Consider the following 20857-nt stretch of genomic DNA (forward strand, 5'->3'; position numbering starts at 1 on the left):
ATGGTCAGCAGAAGGGAGCAGATGGAAAAGGTCCCTTTGGTCTGTGAGCACTTATTTCTCCAAAATCAACGCTTGTCTGTTCTTGGATTATGGTCAGGGGGCATACAGTGTTGTTAAAAATGTCAATAATACAGGTGTAAAAGCTGTTAAAGAAATGCATTCCAAAACCTTTTTTTTTAAACGAAGTGTTTACTGAAACTGTTGATGTGACTTAAGCGCAAGGTCCCAACCACAGCACACTCCTGGGGCTGACTGAAATTAGACGGGCAAAGTCGGCCAAAAGGAAAAGCAGCACAATACCAATAAAAACAGTGTTTCAGCCTCTCAGCAAACTCCATCTGCACGCAAACTGAAAGCTACATAAATCTGTTTTGAAGCTGTGCCCTCAACAAACACCTTCCAGTCTGAGTTTTCTTGTAGAGATCTCTGCAGTTTTCTGGGTCAGCAGAATTTAGATTCATCAAGGAAGAAGATATAGATACGGAAGATGGAGAAGGTATTGCTTGTGAAATACTGTTATAGCATTATGCATAATAACTTTGGTAGTAGTTACCACCAATAATATAACTTCCAAAGTATTCAGATAAATTCTTCAAAAAAAGTCTCCATTTACCTAGTAATTAATATAAAAAATAAGAGAAAAAACATCTTTGATCTTAAATTATCATTGGCATGCCTTAAAAAACCCTATAGACAAGAAGGGGTAAAAGAGCACAATGTAAAACTTGTTTTGAAGTCAATGAAACTTATCTGCAATTTTCAGGTTTTGTGGTTTCAGTAACTGCGCTTTCGTACTTTCAGTAATTGTATTTTTAGTTTGTCCCCTCTTTTCCCAGATTTCCTCTCCAGGATGCAGGCATATTGAAATTCAGTAAGCTGAGAAAAATCTCTAACTTCAACCTAAGCCAAAGCAAAATAATAAATCTTCTTGAAAAGACGCTCAACAAAAATAAAAATAATTTCATGGTCTATCTTGAGCCAACAAAAATGTAAAAATAAGATACAACTAGAATTCAAAAATCATTGTGTTTCATCTACAACAAAACAGATCTTCAGGGTTTTACAAACTAGCATTAAATATCTGACCTTCTGTCATGTAAAATATGATTTCAACTATTTATACCGAAATCCTCATTAAAAAGCAATTTTTAAAAAGCTGCAGACTTCCAACTGTAATCTCACCTAAAGAAACCTTTGCTACACTTATACAAATAGAATGCATGAAATTATGCCTTAGGGAATGATGAAGAGATTTAGATATATATAAATAATAGATTTACAAACCCATAAATATTTGAGATTATGTATGTATTATATAAAGTTTATTATGAACATAGTAAAGATGATGCTATATATTTTATCATATTTTGATATGTTCCTGCTACAAGTAAAGGTCATCTTAGGAGCATTTTGCGAATACCAGATCTTCATGGGAGTAATTAATAATGCAAGCTTTCATATCTCAATGTGTAAGTACACTGGTGTAACCAATATTCCTATCAGTTTCCAAGTAAACTCTATTTGCCCAGACATTTATGGGGACCAGCAATAATGTAAAGCCCATTAAAAAAACCTTTGATGATCCTCTTTCTAAACAGGCTTTAAAGCCATGCCTTACCTATATTTCCAACCATATCTGACATATTTCTAATTTTCTTCCTCTTGATTAACTTCATCAGCCATTTGCATCTGTTCAGCTGTTTATACTCCCAAGCATGCTAATCACACAAGTGATAAATGCAGTCACTTGGGAATTTCGCAAGTTCAATTGACTCTCAATAACTCTTACAATTATAAACATTAGGTCATAGTCTCACAGCCTCTCCTTAAGGAGATAGTATATCCTGGAATACCATTTTCCCTGTGTGGTCTTGAGCTCTAAAACACGACTGGCAAAATGCCAGCAAAAAACACAAGCAATTTAGGTTTCTATCCCACAGTCAGTATCATTATATTGTTCCTGAAAACAGATCACAGTTGGAGCTTTGTGGGCACTTCATGGAACCTCCTACCCCTTCCCTACCCAGTTAGTTTTGATGCCAGCTGATGGGAGATGCTGATACTGGCAGGAGCTGGCTTCTTCTACTAGGCACAGGTATGGTTTGGACTTGTTTCTTCAGAGTGTCCTCAGTGGGATGTGCCCCATCTCCACTGTGCACCCACATGGACAGCCCACGGCTCCTATCCTTGGGAAGCAGCCAGAAAGATGCTAGGACATCAGGGAAAGAAAGGCTCAGGATTATTTTCCTCAGAAGTTACTGCGTTCACAGCATCCTTCTTAGAGGATTTACAGCTCCTCCGGCTCCCCCTGAATATGAAACACCAGTTGTATCCTCAGGGCCCCTGTGGTGCTTCATTTATCTCATCAGTGCTACATAGCAGAAATTAAAAACACCAGCCTAGTTTGGGAGAAAAAGCTCAAACCACAAACCAACCCAACAAATGAACAAATGCTGTGTCTGAAAATCTTCTACATGGAAGATGGTAAATAGCAATCTATATAGGAAGAAAAAGCAATTTTTATACCAGTTAGCAACAGTCATCTCTTTTTCCCCCCAAATCCTTCATGGCTTGAGGATATAAGAAAATGTACAGTTTCTACTCAAAAAACATTGTTTCCTGTGCTGATTTACTCTGCAGTGTGACATGATCTGAACTCTGCAGATCATATTCAAGACAAGTGGAACAGAGATCCTAAAACCTATTAAAATTATGGCCCTTTGCTAGTTTTGCCTTTTTTTAAACATTACAACAAGCTTACAACTGTCACAGCTGAAAATACTGTTCCACATTTCTTTATAACCCAAAGTATAAATTACAGATATTGGTGGATGTCAGAGCCTACAAAGTGCTTTCCAGACCTGATTTTACCTCTGGCTTTTCATTTCAATTGATAAATACAAGAGATCATATATTGTCTGGGAAAACCTTATTACTGATACCTCTCCAGAGAGCGGAGATAATTCATATTCTTCCATTTTCTCCCATAATACTTGGTCATTTTAGACTTTTCCAAGGAAGTTAATGCTTCTTGAGATCTCCACCCATTTTTGCTAAACTGTACCCCCTCTGGAAATCTCTGCCAAAATAACAGCATGAGATACAGCTATTTGCCTTAGAATTGGAACTGTATTTTCAGGTCCTGACCTAGAGGCAGTAACTACTCTCAGCTTGTAACTATTAATGGCAGAAAAAAAATTTTACTTATTTCTGGCTTCCTTTTTTAGGTGCCATGCACAAAAAATAAAATCCCTGTACTGGAAAACAACAAAAAAATCAAAAAGCAAAAGTAATATTGGAGAATGAGATAGGATACAGTTGTAGGAAGCATTTCCAGCCCCTTGATCCATCTGAAAATGTGGCTTGGCTCCTCCATGGCACTGGGGTGTCAGTGAAATTTGTTGGTATTCCCAGAAGTTCCTCTGTCCAAACTCAGGGAGTTTAGCGTGGGATTTGTTTTATTTCAAAATTGCATTTGGGAACACATTGACCCACAGTGTGTAACTTCACATTAGTATCCTAATCTTTTTGAAAAGTAAATATAAAAACAAAATACCTCCACAAGCTGAAATACATTGCTTTACTTTTCTGTAAAATTCCTAATTTAGCTCATTGTACCTCCTCGTCTAGGACTTGTCAGGTTGTTAAACTGACACAGAATATTAAATTTATCTTAACAGCATCTGATAAAAAAACAAACCCTTAGTATTTTTTATTTACTTGTATATTTTCCATTCTGTTTGTTTTATATATGAAGTTACAGGATTGTCACCACATGACACGTGCCAAAACGAAGCACCTGTGAGGCTGCATTACTCTTCCAGTGTCTTCCACCACCTGAGCCCTCCTGGCAACTAGTTACTAGCTTATGTGGTGGCTATTTCTAAATAATTAGCCTTCTCTGTGCTTAGGACTAAATGTGCCAGTAACTTGCAAATATTTGGCAAGCTTGGCAATATTTGGCTACTTTCTGTTAAGTGATCATAATGCCTTTGGTGGTGGTCTGCTGCCATGACTCATGATTGTGCTGTCCTCCATTTGTGTTCCAAGGACCTAAAAAATTGTAAGAAGAGCAGAATCTGCCCCAAATCTCTGCTATTTGTGGTAATGACTCTTAAATATAGAAGGCTGGGATAAAACAGCTCTAAACGATGGGTTGGAAGTTGAGTGAGTGCCTGGGTAGAGGTCACCCTCTGAATCCTACCATGGTAAAATCCTACCCACGGTAAAAATCATGTAGATGGAGCGATTTCTACAAATGACAGAAAATAGAGCCACAGCCTCATTCTTTCTGGGCACTGAATCATTTAAACTCAGTGGAAATTATTTTTTCAAAGACTCTTCTGTCCTTCTTCGATGAGAGACACACTGAGAATTTTGACAAAGTAGAGACCCCACTGTAATGATGTTAATTATCCTGTTTCAGATCCCTGTTTACAGTACTATAGAAAGGATGTATTTTGTCTTCATGTGGCCTTAAGCAAACCTGAGGTCTGACCCTGCAGACTCTGGAACACAGTCATGACTGTTGGGGAGATAATATCATTCATGTCACTGCTGTATCAGCTTTCTGCTGGCATCAGTTCAGTTGTTCTTACAGCAACAATCTCCCTTTTCTGAGCCCTCAGCTAACTTTCAGCTTTTACTGGTGCAAATGCTGCTTTCTCAGTTAATCTAACTTTAAGGGTCACTGGAGAGTCAACTCAAGAGATTAAGTCTCCACTCTCTTATTATCTGGTAATGGGAATCTCTGAAAATCACCTTTATTATCTAATGGAAGATAATAAAGCCAAACTATCCCAGCTTGTGTACCAGCAGCCTCCAGGCTGGATTTGAGCAGGCAGCACACATACAGAAAGTTTTCCTTTTACATGTGTCTTGAGACATTTAATCCCAAAACTGCCAGTTGGAACAACAACATAAAGAGCAAAAGTTCTGTTCTTTGAACAACATCATGGCGTTTACCCAAAACTGTGTCCTTGGAGATACTATCTAACTGATGTTAAAATCTGTTGATCAGGTACTGAGAAAAGCAGGCTCAAACATTTCTCCCCACCATTAAAAACAGTACAATGCTATACTGCAAAATAATTAAAAAATTAATTTTTCAAGAATTTGTGCACGGTCACAACATTAGGGCTCTAATTCCATTTCAGGTTTTAAATCATTCTGTACAAAAGACTTGTCATGATTTAGATCCATGAAAGAGACTCTTGACATTTCAAACTCCCCATGTTATCCTGCTAGGATTCAAAAGGAAAAACCAACAATCAGGACTAGACAAAGAATGCTCTGCTCTAAACGTGTATTAGTAAGCTGCTTGGGAAAATCTACAATTTAAACGCACCTGGTTCATTGCAAGTATTTTCTATATTTCTTTGTTTTGTTTATTTCCAGGGATATTTGTTCCCTGCTAACAATGACAAGAGAGACATTCATACAGAGGCAGTGCCATCACAGAATGTTGAGCACAGCCATGGAAGTCATTCAGACAAGAGATAAGATTTCCCACACTCACCACATTCAATAACAAGGCTAAAATGCCGAAAAGGAAGGAGCCCATGATTTTAAGGCACCAGATGATGACTCTGTGAGCCTGAGGGTTTCTATCCTGCTGAAGAAATCAGTGGTAGAACCACAGACTCTAATGCAAGTGTGAGGGGTTGAGCTTGTGTCCTGAACACCCTGCTTGTGCTGACACAAAACACCTCCAGGCTGGAGCAAGCAGGACCACAGGGGCTGCTGTTTTCTGACACGTGAAAGGTGGCACTGGCATTTCCCATGAGAGCTGGGAATATGCTGGCTCAGCTTGGCCACTAGACAGCTGGCTACATGACACATTTAAGGACACAGTTTTGCTGCCTAGTGAAAGCCTCTGAGCTATGCAGTAGAAGGAGGCAACTCCAAGTTGGGTGCTTGCATAAGGATGCCTGCAAGGTGTCATCACCATGCCTGTAATTCCCATTGCTAACCTGTTCTAAATCCAGAAGATGATTTTCATGTGAATATGGCACTACATCTAATAAGACCCATGTCTTAAAACTTGGTACTCATTGTCATTCAAATAACTACATAATTTTTTAACTATGACTACCTTCTACTATTCCAAGAGGGGCATTGTTTCTTTCCATCTCTAGGCCACTTCCCTCTTGCCATCACGTGGGCTGTCCCTGTTTCTGAAAGATTTATGCCTGGTATGCCTCTTCATCTTTGCAAGTTAACAACCAGGATTACTCAGGCTACTCCAGCTGAGGTCTTGTCAAGGGCCTTCACAGTAGTATTAAAAATTTCTCACTACTACTGAAAAGACTTCACCGTGAAGACTGTGCCACCACACTTGACTTTCTTTTTTCCAGTTCCTGGCTGTCCAGTAACCAAATCTTTCCTTCTGTGCCTTGCCCAGCTGATAAGCTTCTCACTTGCACTGCCATCTCCTTAAAGAGACAATTGCCCCAACACTCCCACTAGATCAGACAGACTTATTTTACCTACAACAAGCTTCCTCTTTAAAGGATACACGGAACAGCAAAAGGTTTAGGTAATGCCTGTTGGGGATCAATTCCTGCCAAGTTTGCATCACTATTTATTTTCTCTCATTTCCAGACATTTAAGGGAAGGGATGATCCACCAAGCAAGAGTGTTAGAAAAGCACAAACATTCAAGTGGCTGCATATATTCCTCTAAGAAAACACTGGCTAAGGTCTGACTGGAGTGACATCTCTAAAGCAGACAGAATGGGCAGTTTTCTCCCCTGAGAGGCATATTCCTTGGGTCTTCTCAGATGACAGAACAAGGAGCATTTCACAGCATCTTCTCACAGTTCTGGGCACCCCAGGGAAAACATTCTGTTTTTCTCTGAATTCTAACAAAAAGTCCAGAGTTTTCAAAGACAAAATTCTCCCCTTATTTATTCAAGTTAATGGTCTTTTTTCTTGTCATTGCCATGACAGACTAGAGGTTTTAGGGATGCTTGTCCTGCATCTTTACATTTCCAACTCTACATGTCCCAGAAAAGTGATCCACAATTAACTTTCTGTTCAAAATCAAGACCACAAATGCATTTCTATATTTGTGATGGATCTGTGTGTTTAATTTCCGCTCAGACTCACTGCATGGTACCATGTCACACAGCATGGAACAAGGACAGTGTAATCCTTCCATGTTCTGATGCTGGCGGGGCTTTTCTCCTGGGAGTATCCAATTCCTGCTTTGGCAGACTTACATACTCTCCCCAGACTCCCAATAAGTCTGAAGTGTTTTCCATCTCTCTGCTTACTTGCAGCACTGTTTTAACAAAATTATGGTATTTGCAAGCAAATAAAAAAGAAAATTTTGAGGTAATTTGCAGGGATCTGAGCAAAACTTAGTGAATAAAAGTGACACATCTAGGAAGGGAAAAAAGCTGACCTATAATACAAACCACTGCTGAGTCTCCTGGATAATTTACAAGGGAAAAGAGAGAGTATGTTCTCCTTTGGCATCTGGAAGGAGCAGACACAATCTTAAAATTAAACATCTTTTCTACTCTCTGCAGTTCAGAATTCTGCACGAGAATTCAGAGAACTGAGAGAGTGACATGAAGGTGAGGGAGTACTGAGCATCCTCCTATTTAACCAAAGATATTGAGCACAGAAATTATCATATTCTAAAATTATATTTATGACCTCTTGGTTTTGTTTTTCACATCAACAAGCTGCAAAGTTCTACCACATATTAGAATTAACCACTCCTTCCTAATCCTTTCATTCCACATACCCTCTACTTGAGCACAGGTCTTCAGACGACACACAGGCATCGATCTCCTACCAAACTCAACAGGTTGAAGCATCCAGATGGTTTGATCATCCATCTCTCAGGGCATCACAGCGCTGAGAATAAACTTGCACTGATCTTGACAGGACAGGGCTGAAAATACTAAGTCTCATGGCTTTTAGTGAAAATACATCAGTTCATTGAAGACTTCAAACTTTTTAGAATAAATGCATATATCTTATTTATTTATTTAGAAGCAACCCAGTACTGCTGACTAGCCAAACAAATTACGCAAGAAACCTGGGTTTTTCTAGGGGTTTTTTTTGCTTTTTCTCTTGCTGTTTTCTTTTTTACCGCCTTTAATCTTGCATAACTAACAACCAAAAATAATTTTAAAAATCCATGGTGAGATAGGGGAGTTAAAAATATCCAGAACTTAATTGCTCATACTCAACAACTGCTGAGTTAGATGATTCATTGTTAAATGCAAACAATTTTTTTCATCCTGATGGGAACTGGAACACCTCACAAAAGTTAAATTTCCAGGATGAAATTTTATTTTCACCATCATTTAAGGAAGCATAAGTCTAATGAATCTTAATTAAATCCAATGGAACTATATCCAATTTGCACTAGTGGTGCAAAACAGGTTTTGACTCTAGCTAGTTTTTTTTGAACACAGGCAGTAAACCCAAACACAAGGTATTCATTGTCTCTTGGATGAGAGAGTATTTTGTGTACCATTTTTATGGGTATATGTTGTCATATCTCAGCCTAAATTTCTTCCAAGAGAATCCATACCTTGCTATTTCAGACAGCTAAGAGATTGTCAGAACCTTTCTAACATTAACAGCTGACATGCTAAGTTTATAAATAATTTCATTTTGTTATGGTTTTCACCTCTATACTTTAAAAGGAAAACTCAGGATGGCTATCCTCCATCTAAATATTGACTTTACAAAGGGAATGATGAAACATCCAAATGTCGCCTATGAATCACTTCAGAGCAGTTAAGGTAATAATTCGTTGTGGAAAATTTTCTCTTTAATAAGGAAATTTATAAAATGAATCTGTATGAAAAACAGTATGAAAAGATGCAAACAAAAGGCAGCAGGCGTCTGTGCCTCTCAAAGTCTTTCAAATACGTGCATTTAGTCTGAGTAAAGCTGTCAGACTATCAGTCATGCTCTGTGTGTATGCCATCAAATAATGGCAAACATCTTATATCTACTTGTAAAACTTGTACTTCAGTAAGAAGGGCTGCAAAAGAATGTTCTGCCATAAGCTAAGCTACATTTCATAAAAGTATCACAAAATGTTTCAAGGAGTCTTTCAAATGGAGAATGTTCTCTTACAATGCAGTAAAAAGATGGAAAAGCATCTCAAAAGACAAACAACTTCATTTTGTCTCCAGAAACAAAGAAAAACTTGGAATAATTTAAAATCTGCAGTTTGGCCCTTTTAAAAAGAAAACTTATTTCTAATACAAGCTAGCATGTGCTTCTGTATTTATCAAGTATCTCCTTCTCCAGATAAACCTTCCTCATCAACAGACTTTTTCAAGCATACAAACAGGCTTAGGAACTACAGTTTTCAGAAAAAAAAAATCAGGATTAAGGTAGCTTTTCATTCAGATATCGATATCCAGCTGCAGAACACCAGTTTGACACTTGACTTCCAAACCCCTGTTTTGGGAGTCTCTACTTATATCTGCCATTATCATTGGGTAGTTTGGGATGATATAAAGGTACACGGTCCCTGTGGTCTTCCCCACAGCAGCCTGATAGGGAAATCAGGGATGTGGTTAGGACCAGTTCTAAAACTCGTGTTCTCAAGCATTTCCCACAGATATCAACCACATGCCTACAGAGCAAGACATCACACAGACATTTCCAGTTCTCTGCTGCTTTGCAGCTCTTTTCCACATGCATCCCATTGAAGCAGGCAGGATATTAAATCTTTCGAAACACTTAATCTTCTCACAACCAAGACTGGATTTCAGTAATAAACACTTGCTGTAATTTTTCATCCTTTGGGCCATTATATTTCCAAGAAGCAAGGTCAAGATGGCATTTAATAAAAGGGTTGCTAGATTTGTTTGATTCTTTCTTCCAAAAGAGAAGCCTTACAGAGGCAAGCAACAAATGGAACAATATGGAATACAGCCAGGGTCTTCAGACCTAATACACAATTAAGAGGAATCTGAACACAGGAAAGTTTCCCCTCTAATTCCATCCTGAAGATATATTTGTCCTGTATTAAATCTTTGTCAAGTCCTTGTGGAAAATTTCTTGGAAGAGTTTTCTTTTCATTGGAACTACTTTCAACTGTAATGGCTGTAAGGTCAATGAAAATGTTTGAAGTCTACTTTTACTGGTATTTCAAAATATCCAGAGGTCTACACTGCAAACAAGGAAGTATAAATAAATATATGTTTATTTTTGCCATTGTTGTTCCTGACTACTTGTTTTCTACTACTCTTTTCACTCTGCCACAGTTATTTTCACTGGAGATGTTCCAGTGATGTACCATTAGCTTACTTCCACTGTGGAAATACTCTGGATACTTTTGAAACATAAGAAAACATCTCAAAAAATCTAATTTTTCTCTTGGTGGATATGAAAAAATATACTTTTAAAAATAAGCACTTTTTCTTCTTATCTCAAACAGTAGTATTTTGTTGAACTGGAATCACCAAAGTAAACAAAATCTAGGAAGTTATGAGAACATTTGATTTACAGCAATCATCTTTGCTGTAACAGGAATGCTGCATCTTCAACATAAGCTTTCAGGTTCTCTTCCTTCCCTGTGAGGCACAAATTAAGACTTTCCCCTCCATTTTATAGCTGGACAATTAAATAATACTGACATCCTATAGAAAACGTTAGTGAGTAGCTGAATGCAGAATTTGGAATGATACAGCTCTTTGAGGAGCAGAGAAATTAAGCCCAGGACCTGGAACTGGACTCCTGGCAAGCCCTTCCTAAAGATAAACCCCGTTGTCTCCCTGGATCACAGTGCTCCCCCCGATGTAAATCTGGAGGGGCACCATCCAGGACCCTTCCAGGCACGGCCAATAAAACCACAATTCAAGTGTGGGTCAGCACGAGGATGACAAAGAGCACAAACAAGACTCTGGCCAAGAATCTCAGCTTGGAAAACCAGGCAGAGAATTTGCTTTCTTGGTAAGATGTGTTCAATCTGCTTTAACATCTTTCTGCATTCTTTTTTTTTTTTTTTTTTTTCTTTTTTTTTCATGGAATGCTAAGAATAATTATGAAGAATTCCCCAACTGACACACTTTGGTGTAGGGCCAGGAAAGTCAGTAGAATTCTGGAAATGCAAACCTCTGCAAATCTTTTCATACAACCTCTTTAGTACCCATGCAGGGACCAAGAGAGATACATCTTTTAACAGAGCTGAGATTTTCCAAGAAAAATCAAAAAGGGGCCAGTCCTACAGACACATTCATAAAGTCTTCCTTAACACCTGTGCCACACAGAAAAATTTCTGCAGGAAAAGAGCCTAATTTAAGATCAAACACAAGGAGAAGGTTTGACTGTATGGTGAATTTACTTCAAATTCAGAGGATGTTCAGGAATGCAGGTCTGTCTCTATAAAACTTCGTGTATAAAGCTCTTTGCTGAGGTTATAAGACAGCAAAATTTCCAATCCTCTTTAAGAAGTTTAAAACTAAGAGGAAATATCATGTTAGCTTGCTGTGAAGGGGAACTCTTTCCCTTTCTCCTCATTGACCATGTACAGTGAAAAGAACCAGAGCCTGGACTCCTAAAGCAGACCCTGAACAGAAATGTCTGTAAACTGGGAAGTGTCAGATTGTCCCAATTCCCTCTGTCATCCCTAATTTACTGTGCATTGATGGCAGTTAGAAATGTACAGAATTGAAGTGGGACACGGAGCAGGGCAACACACTTAGAAGTAGCATGTTCAGTATCTTCTGGCTTGCTATTAGACAAGCTAGAAGGTAAGCAGGATAAGGTAAAATAAAAATTAATCCCATGTTCTCTATTTCTAATTACATTCTCAGTTCTATTTTACATTGCTTAATTTTAAAATTATAAGAGCTTGAAATGAATACTTTTGCATGTTGAAATGAATACTTTTGCATGAGAACTCTAAAAAAAAAAAAAAAACCCACCAAAATCCAAACACCATTAAATTAAAAAACCAAAACAACTCGGCAAACTAAATAACAAACGAACAGACAAAACAAAGGAATAAAGAAACAAACAAAAGAAAGAAGCAAAAAGTCCCAAACCTAACAAACAACAAAAAAGAAAACACAAAGCTCCACAATGTCCCATTTGCTATAGGCTCCTTATCTCTCCGGCCTGCAGGGAAGCCCAGAAGAGTATACGTACACTTTCCTCAGGGAAAACAAAACAAACAAAAAACCCGTAATAATAAGCTTTTAAAAATCCAAATACACATCAATACAACCTTCATACAACTGCCTGCAAACATATTATTTTGCATACAAGCAGCCCATTAAGTAACACAGTAAGAAGTGATCGTCTGAGGCACCATCAGAGTCACAGTCGGAGGCACCAATTGCCCTTAGACTGTCCAGGCCACTGTGAAGACCAGCAGCTGGGTTCATCATGCTACAGAATTCCAGAGATCAGCCCAGACTTCCAGCATTGTCTGTCTGCCACTGCTCCTTACTCCTGCCTCAGGAAGCTGCAGTTAAAAGGACAGATTTCCAATAGGATTAAGCATTTCCCAAACAGTAGCTCTAGTCCTGGTCCTTCAGGTCTCTTTCTCACTCTCCACTTATCAACCACTAAGAACTACCAAAGAACTACCAAAACCTCTGTTTTCACCTGGTTTTTTTTTTTTTTTTTTTTTTTTTTTTCCTTCTTCCCACAGATGCTGCTTTAAAGATTAAATAATTTTCCCTTTGGCTATTTTTGTTTCAGCTCTCCAAGGCAATCATCTTTAAACCAAAGAGTTTTGTCAGAGTTCCAGAGAGCAGTGTTTAGGAAATGACACTGCTATTTTGGTGCAGCTATGATAATAAACTCTTCAGTGAAAATTGAGTATGATAATAGCATCTTATTGAGTAGGCAAGATGTCTGGTTTACAACATACATTAAATGTGTTGAATGTGATCACAGAAATATTAACATTCCACAAGGACACTGAAATTCTAGGCAGGAAGTTACTTACAAAGAAAATATGCATGCAATAATAAAGTTATTTTCTCTCTCTTACATGAAGAGCTCTGAGCACACTTTTTCTGGGTCTACTTTCTCATGAAATATGATAATACTTAATGTATTTCTTCATCCATTTTGAACAATGTACAGTATAACTTCTTGGACTTGCAGACTTTGTTACAGAGAATTAGGTGGTCAGCCTTTCTCCATGAGAGTTGATAATGAGATGCTGAAGCCAACATAAACACTGCTATTTTACACTGAAAGGTAAGGACCAGTAATTTTGCCATAGAAAGATAAATAATACACTTACTAGCCCAGATGGATACTGTCTGATATTTCTCCAAACTCACGCTCTACAAATACTTGCCTATAATAAGCTTATTCATTTTTCCAAAAATGATCTATTAAAAAACTTGGATTATGGCTTAGATTTTGCCTCTCTTTCCCACTTAAAACATTGTGTCTGCACCGCTTTATCTCCCAGTCCATCTGAAAAGGATGGAGAAGAATTCTGTCTTTAATGTGTTTACTACTGAGTGGCTGCTAAAATTTATACAGTTAATACAAACACTGTGTATTTCACTTCATTTCAATTACAGCACAGATCGTCAATTAAAACGAATGTGGTTGGAACTTGAAACTAACAAAGAAACTCAGAAGAAATTATTTACAATAGCTGGATGTACACTAAATACTCGATGGTCTTGTACTTAATTTTTTTGAACCAGAATCAGAAATGAAATCAACACAACACAATGGAAAACACTCTTTAAGGGACAAGGATTTTCCAAACACTAAGCTCTGAGATTACTGTCTAAAACTGAAATTGTTTTTCTCCTCAACTGTTAAACAGAGCTACTCTCGAGGAGATACAAACAAAATGCTTTCTTTTACTAGGCCAAGAAGCAATCAAGTCAGCACCATATGGATTCTGCTTTCCATTGTTTCTGATTACAATTGGAACCACATAGAAAAACTGGAGAAGTTGAGCTGCAGAGTGACATTTGCTACTGTTAGTTTACAAAAGCAGCCCCTATTAGTTTTAAAACTGAAACTTAGCAAAGAAAAAATGGACAACAAGGAGAAAAAAAACCTCTGAGCAGATTGTGGGGAAAGCTTATTTTTTAACTATAAATCAAAGTCAACTTTGCTTGTTTGGGGTAGTGGGCACAATTAAAAAGAGGGACCCTAGAGTGACCTATGTGGTCTGTATGAGATGTAAGCAACACAAGGTCTCCAGAGAAGAGAGACCTGTCTCCCTGTCACTGACTTATGACAATGCCCTGTGCCATTCCTAACAGTTCCAGCTGGAATGACACAGGCACTGAACATTCAGCAGTGACTCACACTTAGAGGCAGAAGTGGTCTCAGGACTCATGGTACTGAAGTAGAGGCAAACCCAAACTACTAAACTCAAGATTGTGAGAATTCAGCACAATCTCAATGAAACCCAAAATCACATGCCCCAAATGACCAGCACTGCACAAGAGTGAGTGCAATCTGAAATGAGATCTACCCCAGGTACAGTGTAGCTGCTTATCTGTACATCATCACCAGGCATCTCCCTCATACCTGCTTCATATGACCTTGTTCCCCACATATGGTGATTTCCCTTCCACATATCCAAAGACAGGAAAACAGGCCAGCACAGCAGAGGTCTCAAAAACCCTGTTGCTCACGTGTTCTTGGTACTGAGCAATGGCTTTCACAGCAGAGTATGGGCAATCCTGTCTTACCTGAGATCTCTAGCAAGCCTGATCTGCTTTTCCACAAGTAGTTTAAATATTTCATGCTCCACTACCTCCCAAAAACTCTTTGCTATGACAAGCAGTGCAGGCAATCTGAACAGAGAAAGGACTGAAAGGGAAATTTAAATATCTGCCTGTAAGTTGTCCCTCCTGCCTCTACACAGACACACACTTTACAGAGAGGGACAGAGAGATTTTCCAGACTGAGGAAGGAAGGGGAGAGGCTGTCAAGGGAAGATACATCAGTGCCTGTAGCTTAGGTCCAAGTCTAGCTGAGAGAACAGGAATCCTCCCAGGGGTGCGTGCATGTGGGGTTTTGTCTGATTTTGGCTGATGTTTTGTTTTTATGGGTTCAACTTAAAACAGAAGCTTGGAAGCATTTAAATTATACTTCTTTGGGGAGTGATTACCTCCTTTCTGTCACACATGTATGTGTCACACAAGCCACCACCAAGATGGAATTTTTGTCTTTTTATGACTATATCAGTTCTTTTTTCTGCTCGCTCCATGCCCCTGGGTGTTTTGTCCTTTCTCTTCACTGCTGCTCCATATCTTTATTCTTCCATCCTTGCTTTTTCTGTCTTGCCTGTTTTGTCTGCAATCAGTACAGCACAACTCAGCTCAATGGGTGTCTACCACAATGGGAGCAGTAATACAAGTATTAATAACATCCTGCTGTTAGCAGGAGAGACTACAATCACTTTTTAAGGACAAAACAGCCTGACCTTAGGGAACATATACAATACTTAGGATAATTACAAACGTCATGTTCTCTTTGGCGGCCTATTTTTATTACCTATTTCGTATCAGCCGTGGGAGGCCCTGGGGCTACTATTTTGTTTGTCTGGAGTCTCTGAGCTAGACGACATGGCCAGGAAAGTCGGTTCATATTTAACCCTGTATTCTGTAGATGAAAACCATAATGCAAAGCACCTGGGTTTCATTATCAAACAAACCACCAAGCAGGGCACTCACTTATCACAAAGCTCTCAGCTTGCCAGTTCTGAAATTCTCCAAACTGCTTTGATGTGAACATCAAAAACTCCTGGACTACGTGAACCACAACTTGCCTGACCTCATCCTGTGATTAGCACATCATACCTGAGAGCACCACTCACAGTAATTATGCAACATTCTTTTAAGACCATTAATTAAATTGCTTCATTTTGGAGCGAATTGGCTGTACAGAGGAGACACTGCACAGGAAACACACAGGAGTACCATGTGTTGCTGCAGGAGTCTCTGCTGCAGCAGAGTGTCACCCACATCTGCTGAGATCTCAGGTGTCCCTAATATCACCAAAATTCTGAAATAATCTGATTTCTTATTCTTAGCACCAGAGACAGAAAAGTGACAGAGAAAATCATGACTACCCAAATGTTGTTTGGAAGACTAAAGACAACAGTGTGATGTTGGTGTTACCTTTAACCAGCAGGTATTCACAAGATGTCTCAGTAGCTCTGAACAACCCGTTCTTTTGGCAATCACCGCAAAGAAAAATGAATGAAACTCAGGACTGAATACAGTCAGAACCATACAACTTGAAGGTGCTTCTTCCAAAGCAATAGTGACAAAAAGATATCTAGGAGAGCTAGGAAGAATGTCTTGGCACCATTGTAGCATACACTGTTTTTTAAAAAATGTAGTGTAATGAAGAAAATTTTATTCATAGATATGTACAAAGCTCTACCTGTGATGGCAATTCCTTTGAAGATTTCTTTTCTAAAATGTACATATATATGTACATTCTGTATGTTTAGTTTTCTGAAACCAATACAAAATTTGAAATCATATTCTCCTCAAATTTTCAGCAAAATTCTACTATGGAGTGCATTTCCCTTAAAGACAACTGGAGATTCGGCAGCAGTTGGCTCTAAGCAGGTTAGTTTCTTGTTTAACTATTATATTATATCAGTTGGGGCCCTTTCAATGATATGGAATAGTCAGCAAAACTTCAGAGGGGAAATGCAATAGCAACTCTAAAAAAAGAAATTTATGAAAAGTAAAGTCAGAAGATAAGATGACCGAAGATTATCCCTGCTTACTCCAGCTGAAAGCTCCAAAACTATATGCAGCAATTTTTTTCTCATGTTGGAAAGCTCTGCTACATGCTCACTGAGTATCTGGGAACCAGGAATTGCATATGGTCCCCAAGGGCATGTTAGTGAAAGTGCTGCTCTTTGCGAAACAGCTACAGTCCAACTTATTTGCAATTACTTTTATCTTTTAAGAATGTGCAAAATGATAAAATAAAAATAGTATCCATAAAAATAGTAGGCTTCACCAGCAGTATCAGCATTGAAGAGAGTAAAAAAAAAAAAAGCTTTTTGAGGCAAGTGATTTCTGTTTAGCATCAGAACAAAGTAGGATAAAAATATATATACATTCTCTTTCATAATACATTTTAATTGTCTTTTTGTTACAAAGTGTAGAACAATTTTTTACAGCATAATTTGAAACCTGAAGTGCTGGAAGGGCCTATGCAAAATACTTGTAGCTGATAACTATGAGATGAAGAAACTGACGACCTACACTGAAATGTGTTTGTCCTAACTAAAAGAACTTGCCTGCAAAATACTTTAGAAAAAAAGTTACAGATTAAGTTCTAAGTCAAAATTTACATCCCACAACATGGCGCATGTTTAGAGATATGTGTAAAGATTTGGGTCATCTTCACAAAGATTTCACCATCCTTAGCTAGAATGCTTCTGCCCAACACCCTAATTTTAAACTGTTTACTCCCAGCTGGCCTTGCAGAAGGCAGGACCAGGAGCAGTCTCCATCACTATACACACAAAATAAGGGTATAACACATCCTTGCGTGAACATACGCTTCATTTTCAGCAAAAAATGCAGGAGACTACTTATGATGATGTCAGAGAAAAACGGATAATTTCTCTTACCATGTCAACAGCCTATTTGTTTTAAAAATAATCAGTTTTGTCAATTAATTTAGACTGACACTTTCATCTGAATAAAAGAAAAAGACCGAAATCTTTTCTTAGCCCATGAAAGCAATGGCTAAAATGTTCTTCCCTGCTATGCAGATCCAGGTTCAAATAGTCATCTGCCTGATTTAAGCTTGCTGGTTTCCCTGATTTAGCATTTTATAAAAATTTATTTCATGTCAACTTACAACAGTATTTAAGTGTCTAGTAGGCAAAGAGATGGGCACAGTCAGGCAAGAAAAATATTCTGATTTTCCCATGTTTCGTGCTTGAATCTTCCTACAACTTCTAACTGCTTCCAACTAGCAAATGTTTGTGTAAGTATGTATACTGTATAACTCTGAATAATTCACTACACTCTCTGAATTCTAACTGAGTAAAATATTTAGCTCCCCTAATACACAACAGTTAACCTGGCAATCAAGTTTGCTGGTTTTTAAAAAGAGAGTAACTCCAATTAATAAATTTACCAGATTAGATATTGATCCTCCTGAACTTGGAAGTGACATAACCACTATCACTCCCTTACAGGAACACAGCTCCACAATCAGGATGGAGCAAGAGAGGATACCTGTCCCAGATGCTGCTTTTCCTTCTGGACCAGAGCAAGAACATACAGGAGCTGTTTAAAATAGAAATGAAGGAAGGACTGTAAGGAAAAGGACTGCTGCAAGGATGCACAAACTGAATTGTCACAGGCATTGGAGGAAAATGCAACATTTGTGTAATTTTTCATGCCAACAAAGTGTTTAGAAGTCTGTCTTAGAGTGAAACAGGTTAACATCACATCCAAATAACTGGAGAAGACAGTAACAGGAGACTGGGGATTCATATTCTAATGCTATCCAAATTTCCTAAAAATCTAATTAATTTTTACATACAGCAGGAATTCAAAGTCTTACTGGGTCATATCTCTATCAACGAATCCACAAAAATTCTTCTCTATACCTACCTAATGGAGACATTAGTACTGGGTACTTTGTGCAGTTATATATAAGAATTTAGATGAGATTTCCACAGAAAAGATTTTGTAAAAGCTCCCTCTGCTTTTTGCATCTGTTCCTCTGTACTCTTATGAAGACAAATACAGAGGACATGTTAAAAAAAAAAAAAAAAAAAAATTAAACTAAACCAAGGGCCCGAATACACACATTCAAAAGAAAAAAATGCATCTGACTGTGTATGTGGTTGCTATGACCACAGGGAAAAACACCAATATATTCTCAGTGCTTGGCCCCTCTTCCAGCTTGGCCCTCCAATTGAATTATCTTTAATCATGAGTAAATTTAGTTAAAAAAATAAGATCAAGAAATACTTTTTGTGATGAAAAGATGCTATTTTTATTGAAGTGCTCTAAAAACATGCTGATTTTCACTACAAATTCCAGCAGGAGGAATAAAAGGATGAAATTACTTTCCATCAAGCTTTTTCAAGAACTTTGACTTCTAACTTCATATGTATTCCTTATTTAACTAATTGCACAACAGATCATCAGTAGTGGTGCATGTTGCCTTATGCCTAATGTGTTACAATATAATGTTATGATAAATTTTGTGTCAGTTTGTACAATTTCTACATAAAAGGTACTTTGACCTAGAAAAGAAGTTAAGTGTGTCAGCTAATAGTAAGTAGAAGCTGACATTAACTATCCCTTTATCTACATCTAACAATGTATATAAATTACATAACTTTTGTCATTATGAAATACTGTGAAAAATATGTCTAGGAAGATAAAAAATTAGTGTTGTAAGAATAAATCCTAGAACATCAGAATCAAGTTTATCTGAAACCTGGAGTGAAAGCTTCTAAAAGCTACAGCTGAGTTTCCACCAAGCTGAAGTTCCTTAAGTGCTGGTTGTCATTCCAGAGATGAAAACTGAATCCTTAAGCTCCTGAATGTCCTATGAAACAAAATCTACCTTGGGGCACCACAGGATTAGTCAACATTTGCAAGTTTCCTGTCGTCTTGTTAACAGCCTTAACCTCTAAATATTAATGAACCTTACATTAAAATGTGTTCTTCCAAGGGTAATCCCACGTGCCTGCTGAGAGCATGCCTTGCTCTGGAGCAATGGGGGTGCTGCTCTGTCCCTGGGGGTCAGCACCTCTGGTGGGGGACACTGCAGGACTCTGTCAGAGCATGGCACAGCTCCGAGGGGCAGGACTGCCAGCACACTGCAGCTCAGGAATCTGCTTGGTGCAGAGCTGCTCATCTGAGCAGAATTGCTCCTCTCAGAGTTGCTGCCCTGTTACTGTGCATGGGCATCACGAAGAGCCCTCTCCCAAGCCTAAACGTTAAACCTTAAAAATACATGATCACACAAAAATGAATTTTTTTTCTTTTTTAAAGCAAGGGAGACTTGGAAATCATAGATTGAGAAAATGTTTGAACTAGAACAACCAAGAGTTCAATGCAGCAATTTGGAAATTCTCATCCACACAGACTGTGCTGATTTGGGACAGTGAATACCGCTTGGGATTGTGCAGAGGGAGAGCAGGGGAGGGAGGGAAGCTCATCACAACCAGAGCCCAAAGGTCAGAAATACCTCAGGAAGTATAAAAGCACAAGTGGGACTTGGCAGATGGGCAGAGTCCTGCTTTCCTTGCAGAGTGGTCCATAGCAGCCAGTGGAGCCTATGTAGTCCTCCTCTGTCACACACAAAGCAGAGTCACTTCCCTCCGATGGATTTTGAGACACGCACAAAGGAGCGGGATAGTCATGTGTGTGCTGCTTTCTGCAGCTCCCACTCTGGCTTCTTCATTCAGTAACTCCCCACTCAGTACAGTTTTGTCCACATCAGTGCTCTGCTTCCAAACCAGAGAAATGCTGCAGGTTCAACCAAGTACCTGCAAACCCTTCCCTGCAAAACCCACACACCATCTCTGTCCAAAAGGTGTTGCCACTGGGTGCTACAGAGCTGCTTGTAAGAGAGCTGTGCCTTACCTTCACAGGTTGAGGAGAGAGAGAAGATAAAGGATGCAGGGAAGGGTAGTCTCCATTCCCTGCAGAGCCCTTCCCAGGCACCGGGAGGAAGCTATGCTAAGGTAATGCTGCTAAGAACTGGGCAGTGGCAGGACACTGTCCCAGGTGGCTGTGGGTGGTGGAGGGCATGAGCAAGCCTGAGAGCACAGGAGACGGACAACATTCTGCACCATGTGTCTGCAGCTCTTTGGAACTAATGCCAAACAGAAGAGATGGACATCTCTGTAACATTTTCGACATGCG

General features: G+C 38.7%; 1 protein-coding gene across 1 annotated transcript in view; it reads right to left on the minus strand.

Moving 5' to 3' along the window:
- The window catches only part of CCBE1 (collagen and calcium binding EGF domains 1), a 93683-nt gene that overhangs the window by 71385 nt on the left and 1441 nt on the right, over positions 1-20857 (minus strand). The window lies entirely within an intron of this gene.

The sequence above is a fragment of the Sylvia atricapilla genome, chromosome Z (assembly GCF_009819655.1).
Source record: "Sylvia atricapilla isolate bSylAtr1 chromosome Z, bSylAtr1.pri, whole genome shotgun sequence".
NCBI lineage: Eukaryota > Metazoa > Chordata > Aves > Passeriformes > Sylviidae > Sylvia > Sylvia atricapilla.